This window comes from Hermetia illucens, chromosome 2, assembly GCF_905115235.1.
Source record: "Hermetia illucens chromosome 2, iHerIll2.2.curated.20191125, whole genome shotgun sequence".
NCBI classification, from domain to species: Eukaryota; Metazoa; Arthropoda; class Insecta; order Diptera; family Stratiomyidae; genus Hermetia; species Hermetia illucens.
Genome location: NC_051850.1, coordinates 152,277,375 through 152,285,337, shown reverse-complemented (window position 1 = coordinate 152,285,337; position 7,963 = coordinate 152,277,375). Strand labels below are relative to the sequence as shown.

The 7,963-nt window shown below is 44.2% G+C and overlaps 1 protein-coding gene across 4 annotated transcripts in view; it reads left to right on the top strand.

The window, feature by feature from the left end:
* Positions 1 to 632: 632 nt before the first annotated feature.
* LOC119648654 (2-oxoglutarate dehydrogenase, mitochondrial) overlaps positions 633 to 7,963 on the top strand; it is a 79,132-nt gene continuing 71,801 nt past the window's right edge. For all 4 annotated transcript variants that reach the window (XM_038050430.1, XM_038050428.1, XM_038050429.1 and 1 more), the window contains exons 1-2: positions 633 to 714; positions 918 to 1,009. The gene's annotated coding sequence lies outside the window, so the exon portion shown is untranslated. The remainder of the gene's footprint in view (positions 715 to 917; positions 1,010 to 7,963) is intronic.

Here is a 7,963-nt window from a genome sequence, read left to right as displayed (position 1 = left end):
TTCTCTAATAACGCACATTATGAATTTCTAGAGGATTGGTAAGTGAAATTTACCCCAGGAAATAGGAAAAGTTATCTACTTTGAAACTGCCAAAACAAACCAAACTTTACTGTCAAATTACGCAAAATTAAGTAACAATTCCTAAAAATTCCCAATATCAAATTGTCCAACACATAGTTTTGCTCCCCTACGTTAACATCTAAATATACATTGCATACATTTAGGTTTGCTGGGAAAATCTTATTTAGGCTAAATAAATGACTGATCAAGTAACACATTTAACGGGAGTAAAAGATGAAGGAAGGAATTATTCAATATTCTTTATATGCTAATTCACGGCCCGAATAAGCAATAATTACATGAGGTGCAGCCGGAGAAACTTACTTATTACTGCATGGACTAGTTCTAGACAGTTATAGAATTATAAGTGGAATAATAAATTTTCTAGTGAAATATGAGTAAATCGCATTGAACATAAATAGTTTGAATTAAGTTGTAACTATACCTTAATATAAAATTTAGATTAAAGTCCGTTTAGGTTCAAAATTTCCTCGTACAAACGGACCATGTTCGAACCGGCCGATCTGGAATTGTTGCTCACTTCACCTCTTTGCTGTCAACATTTTCGAAATGTCAATTCTCAAATGTGTGTCTCCCCTTTCCACACGACTGAGTGCGTGCGAGTTGAACGAGTTCTCTGAGCGGGACCGCAAGGTAAATGAGTTTCCCGTCAAAGATTGCGTCAAAATTTTCACTTTTCCCATCTACTTTCATTTGTTTTTCCCTCAACCTAAAATTGTGAAAATTTCGGAGTTGTTTACATCCCCCATTGTTCAATCGATTGATTCCTAACCGATTTCTTTTTGCGTTTTTTCCACTTCTCCCACCGTCCGGCGACTTCAAAAAATTACATAAAGTGGTTGGTTGTGCAGTGTTTGACCGAGATAAGCCGTGAGAATAATTTTTGCGCAATCGGCGTAGACGAATCCCCGGGAAGTAGACGTCAGTGGTGAGTATTGCGATTTTTCAATTCTTGGCCGTGCGGATGTGTTTCTTGCGTAATAGCGTTGATGGGCGTGTAGGAGGCGGTGTCGCGGGGGTGCAGCACGCTGGCCTGTCATGTGGCAGCTCTCTGAGGACACCAATCAGACTTGCCCGGAATCCACGGGCTCGGAAGTAAGTGACGTAACCAGCGCCGTGAAACGTCAGAGCGGGGTCTTGCGTGTCAACCTGGCCCAGCCGCTCTTTATCGCCAAGAACTGGATTAGTCATTTGGATCACGAGACTCGTCTCCATGTGTTTCGCGGAACTCATCTGATATTTCGTGGGGTGGAAATGCGCCGGAGGCACATGTTGGCAACGGCAGTTGACAGATTTCTGGGGGCATGTCAGAGTCCTGCGCTGGATGGCTTCGATGTCTCAATGCAGATAACAGGAATGTGTAGCCAAACTGCTGAGGAAGTAAACAAGGGTGTCGTCAACATAACCCCCGCAGCTAGTCCTGAAGTGAATAATTCAAGATTTGTGGAAGGTGGACTTCCCAGACGAAGCACTCTAATTTGATTGACAATGCTCACTTCAGGGTTAGGAATTTGCACTGCATAAGTAAGTGACTCCTAATTTAATCAGTCATTGGGTCACTGATTTGAAATCGAATTAGAAATGTGCGCTGGCTTTGATGGAGTCTAATGGGCGCGATCATAGCGCTTTGCAAGGGCAGGGTCGAAGCCACGCTGATGGGTAGAACCGATTGCCAATTAGCACTTATGAGTTAGCGTTGAACGTTTCCATTAGGACGGCGAGAAAGGTTATTAGTTTGCGGTGTCTAGCGCTGTGCCATACAATATGGGACTAGGAGCGGGGGGAGCACTAGCTGTAGCTGGTTTTAAAAATGTGTTTTTCCAATAATTGTAGAAGACCACTCTACCTCGAAGGGAAAACGGCCGTTATAATGTAGCAAAGGTGAGAGGACGGACTTACTTAATCCCGATAAACAGCGAGATCTGGTTGTGATTGAAATTGAAAGGAGAAACACTAAGGATAGAACTGAGACCGCGTCGTTATATAGCATTTAATAGTAATCACTTAGGATTTAGCCACAGCAGTGGGGACGAAGCCACTACTCCTTAAACATTGCCGTCCATTGCTCCCAACAAGTTGCGATTTTTAAAACGACCGATTTTGATGCACATGAACACGATTCGCGAATCGAAGTGCCACCGTCCAATGCCACAACAATAGTCGGAAATTTAATCAGACGCAGTGGCATTGACAGTTGGAAACAGTTTGTTAGATAGTGACGAGGAATCTGCAGTATTGCGATTATCACCTGTAGCGGTTTGACGTATTTATCAGAGGTGATGTCAGAAAAGATGCCGAATGTCGCTGGTCATGATGATAATTTTGATATGAGAAATTATAGGTTTAGTTGAACGCATCCCATAGTTAACTAATGGGATTTTTCGTTATCTATGCATGATCGTATCGATGCGAATTTATCTATATTTTTTCAGCGGGAGGTTATTGCATATGTGGCTGTCTTGACTTTTTTCCAATATGGGGACAAACTAGATATTGCCCGTAGAAATGGGTAAGGGTTCTTGATCCATGGATGGCGTTAGGACAGAAGAAAGTAAGTCCGAGCAAAACAAATACGTGTCTGTACGCTAAATATTGACAACTGGCGAAACCGAGGGACTTGCAAAAGTCCTTCGGAAAAGGCTCTACAAGAAACCCGATGTTCTGGTGCTAAAAGTCGCGACATAGAAGGTGATGGCGTGGTAAAAATGGCTATAGACTCTTCCCTATGAGACCATCCTATTTCAACATCGGCCGTTGATGGCCGTCTTGTGAATCAAACCACCGAGAAAAGAGCGTGAGGAACGCACTGGCCCACCGCGCATTAAATGGTGACGATTTCATGAGAAGAAAGAAGAAATGATCTCACTTACGTGATTACCAACCATTACGAATGTGGAGGAATCGTGGAACCAAATGAAAGACACGATCCACATAGCGGCCTCTGCAAGCCTCAGGGTCAACAAGCCAGGTAAGCGGTACATCAACCGAGATATTTGGCTTTGGAAGGACGATGTTGAAATGAAGGTCCATGAAAAGAAACTTCTCGACGACAAAACACTGACCACTTAGCAAATTTATAAGAATGCCAACCGAGAAGCAAAGAAAGCGATCGCTGTCACTCGAGCGACCCATTACAAAAATATTTCCGATTAACTGGACACTCGGGATTGCGAGAGAGATCTGTATTGGACACGAACGCACACAAAATATCGAACACTTCTGTTGCGTTTACAAGAATGGTACTTTGTTTACCGACCGTCGAGCCCCAATGGATAGATGGGAGAATATATCGAGCTGATTCAACGGAAAATTTTTTCATCCTCCACTTCCATAAGTTTTGCCGACATTTTGAGTAATTTCACCTAGGAACACCGAGAAAGCAATAAAAAAAATTGGAATCGGGGAAAGGCACAGGATCTGGCGACAGCGCATCTCAGATCTGGAAAGTAAAGAGCTGGGACCCAACACGGTGGCTCAGTGAATTCTTTAAGGGGAGTGGGTAGCAAAAATTGAAAAAAAAAATCAAATTTTTTTTATTAGCTTAAAAAATTCTTCAAACTGTTCTGAATCTAGTGATAAGTTTAAAAATCAAAACCGACAACTAGAAGTACTTGAAAAAAATTATTGAGTTTAATTGTTATGACCTGTGAGCTAGCGGACCATGAAATCACTCAAAACCAAGACTATTTCATATTAAAGAGATGACGTGATGAAATAATATAATATATATGATGATATTACATCATATGAACGGAGGTATAAAAAGAAACTAAGATTCATAGATAATTTTTTTTAATTAATTCACAACTTTCGATACATCAGAATTTTCCCTTGCTATAGGAAGTGCCACCTTCCTCTTCCAAATATGATTCTTCCAATTTCCTTTTGGCATTTCTCATTCTCTGCCTCGGTTTTTGTCATGTCTCCGCATTTTTTCTTTCCGCCTTCTGAATTCCTTCGATGTCACATTTCTTGAGAGCATCACAACAGCATTTCCCAGGTTCAATACCTAGGTGATGAAGGACTCTACATCGGGCTATATTTCCGTCATTGAAGGTAGATACCGCATCATTAACCCCAAACTCAAGAGTTTTCCTTGTTACAAAGGTGGTCTTTGGAACGCGAGGCCAAATGACATTATTCAAACTTTCGTTCGGGTTTTGGGTTCGGGCACCTCTTTGGCAGCAGAAGCTGAAAAACAAAGTCAAAAAAAAACCAACACTTCCACAATAACATTATATTTACCTTCTTCCGTGTCATAAGTAATTTTAGAACAATTCCAAAAATTGTCCAATTTTTCTCAGCAATTGAAGTTTCGCAGCAAGACCACGTCTAAAAAGTGATACCTCTACAATTGCTGCACTGCGTGATATCCCCCTTTTTATGTATGAGATAGATAATGCCTCTTTGCGAGTCGTCAGACATTAATTCGCTGTCCCACACCTTGAGTACAAGTTGTTGAACCACTTGGGGTAACTGGTCGCCTCCATATTTAACCAATTCGGCTGTAATTCCATCGGCTCCCGACGACTTATGATCAATTGCACGGACTGTTTCTCCTAAACTTGGTGGTGACAGTATTTGTCCGTCGCCTTCAGTTAGCGGGACCTCGAACTCGCCGATGTTCTGATTGTTCAGTAGTTCATCAAATTCAATACTCAATCCATTGCTCCAATATGCCCATTCTGTCGGAAATCAGATTTCCCTCTTTGTCTCGGCAGGATGAGCATCGAGGTGTATAAGGCTTCATCCTGCTGACTTGTTGGTAAAACTTCCGCACCTGGTGCGGTTACTCCCTGTACTTTTCGAGTTTACAAACCTGTTGGTTTTCTCAGGCTTCCTTTTTCCGTTTGTGAAGTCGCTTCTCCGCTTGACGGAGTTCGGGATAAGTCTCTGCGCGTGCCCATGTATGTTTGTGGACCGTTTTCCACGCAAACCAGGTACTTTCAGCAATCATTTCGTGGGACACTGCTAATTAAATAATCCGCAGTCCGACATTATTTGGTGTAAGCTATGAGAGCCAACGTATCGCCTGAATATGGGCTCCACCTCTACTTGGCTGTTAAAATGCCCAAGTATGGTTTTGATATCATATCTGGAACAGGCTTCGAGGATTCGCTCTACTGCCTCGTAGAAGGTATCCTTCTCCGACTCTGCAGTTTCCTCTGTAGGAGCGTGAACGTTAATGAGGCTTGTATTTCTAAACTTGCCTCGCAAGCGCTTATGTTTTCAAAGCCGATAACAGCAGGTTTCGTTTTTTGGTTGACTAAGAAACCTACTCCGAGCACATGGTTTACTGGATGCCCGCTATAATATATGGTGTAGTGATTCTTCTCCAAGAAACCGGTCCTTGCTCAACGCATCTCCTGCAACGCTGTTACATCAGCCCTATATTGGGACAGGGTCTCTGCGCACGTTCCATGAGAAAATGGGCAAATCGTTATTCCGTTGTCGTTGCCGGGTTTGTCGTTGTGTTATTAGTTCAATCCGAGGCTCCTGTCGTAGCCTTGTAACAAGTTGTTTTCGGTGTAGGGTTGTCAGCCCTACCCAACCCCCAACCTGGAGGACGAGTTGGTACAATTTGTCCCGTTTTTAGGCGCGGAAGACTCGCCTTCATCCTTCTCCGTCTGCAGCTTTTCGTTAAGAAAGAGCTCCCAGCGGTGACCACGTGGAGGTGGAGATAGGGTTTGGTAGTAGAGCTGTTGGTGTTGGTTCAGCAGGCGTTTCCCAGGTTTTATGCTCCATCGTGGGTAGCAATCCATGTTTCGCCTTGGGATCTATACTACCCTTTGACCACCACATTCATATGCTGATTGAAATTGCAAAGATTTCCAATTTTTGTCCAAATCATCGAGTATGTCAAGTTCGCAGGTTAGGTCTCAACTTGTCATTGGGAAAAAATCACTTCACGGATTAGAAGTTTTGTCTTTTCTACCGATAGGCACTTGTCATCGAATCTATAGTCGGCTATTTACTTTTTTTTCGGAATAGGGTAGGTGAATTCATTTACGCATAGTGTTGGACTCCCATAACAGTCATCAGAAAACTAGCTTGGAACCGTTTGATACATTACTTCGAGTTAGCCCTCCCGCTCTTCCGGTTTTGAGGGCCTTCAAGTTAGGGAATTCCTTTCATCAACGAGAGGGAAGGGGAGGAGAGGAAGGGAGCGAGCTCGAATCTTCTTCGCAATAAGAAAAACCTGAACATAATGCCCCACATCTATTAGCGCTCCTCAGCATCTCTTTGACAATGTTATCTCAAGAGAGTTCCCTTATGTCTACATAAAGCTGCTGGCGAAAGTTGTCCAACTTTCAAAAGAAAAAAAGTTGTGTTCAGCGTCATCCACCACTCCATTGCAGAACACACAATCAGGAGATCGCGCTTCCCAATCTTGTGCAGGTAGGACTGAAAACCTCTATGCTCACTTAGAAGCGGCGTAAGGAAGTAATCAACCTCACCGTGCGTTTGGGTTCAACCATAGATCAAAACCGTCGATAAGTCGCGCAGTCCATCTCTCTCTTGGCTCATTTTGCCAAGAGAGTTGCCATTCGATAAGGGTGCGTTGACATTCTTCCCGGGTAACCAGCTCGCTTAAGTCTTCACCCTTGCGGCTGTATATAGCTTTACGCTCCTTGGCAAGGATGGCAACAGAGATCACTTCTGCGGTCACCATCACCGCCGGTTCTGAGACAGTGCGATAAGCAGACGCCACTCGCGGAGCTCCCCGTGTCTACACTCGAGCAAGGCGCTTACGATGCGCCTCCATGCCATAGTGCAGAACGGACTGCGGTGCTTCCATAAGAAAACGTCTCCTAGTCGTCGTCTCCTCCTAGTAGATATAAGACCCTCTACATTCGCCATTAGCCGCCTCAAGGCCGAGACCACAGCAACCCTATCTGCTGATGCTTTGATTTGCTCGAATAAGCTCATTTTCGAGTCGAGCATTAAACCAAGGTATTTAACTGCTGGTTTCCACTCTATAGTCAACTCGCCGATCGATATGGGACGCAGAATTGGAATTCTCTTTCTGGTCAAGATGACTACTTCGGTTTTTTCCAGTGCAAGGCTGAAACCATGAGTAGTCATCCATCCGCTTACCCGTCGCATCAATATGTCAAGTTTGCTTTGCGCCTGTTTAACAGTGCGTCTGGTAACAAGTGCCGTAACATCGTCTGCATAACCGACCAGGCATGTCGAGTCTCAGCAGACTATCGTAGGAAGCGTTCTAGAGGTCCGGCCCTAGAATGGATCCCTGTGCTACTCCGGACGTGGTTTCCATCCTACTCTAGCCCTCTAGCGTCTCATAGAGCATGGAGCGGTCTTTCAGATAATCCTTCAATATCCGCAAGAGGTAGCTTGGCACGTGAAATGAATTTTCTAATGTGTCTAGCATATTTGTCCAGCAAGCAAAGTGTTGAACGCCCCAAGCAGCAAATCTGGCCATTGGCGGAACACCAGTATCTTCTTGTTTTTCATAGAGAGAACCGCTTCTTCGAACTCCTTCATCGTGAAAAGGAGGCAATCCCCGACGCTTTCCGCGCTATTGTCATCAACCCGTACAGGATATCTGGGGGTGTCTCAACAGACTCGTAGGGAGCATCCCAGAGGTCCAGCCCTCGGTGCGGGTCTTCATTCACCTCATTGACCAGGTTCAGTCAGCCGCGACCTTTGCGTCATTTAGCGCACTGCGGAGTATCCTTTTTGCTGATCTATACTCTGCCTTTATGGCATATGCCTCCCGGCTGGCGGGTAAACGGTGTGCCAAACGGCGGAGGTTATAACACTTCTTGTTGTTGCTGACGTGCGTCCATAAACCAGCCACCTGTAGCACTTGATGAGAATTATCCGCATTCACACCCTGCATACTATCCATCCAATTATG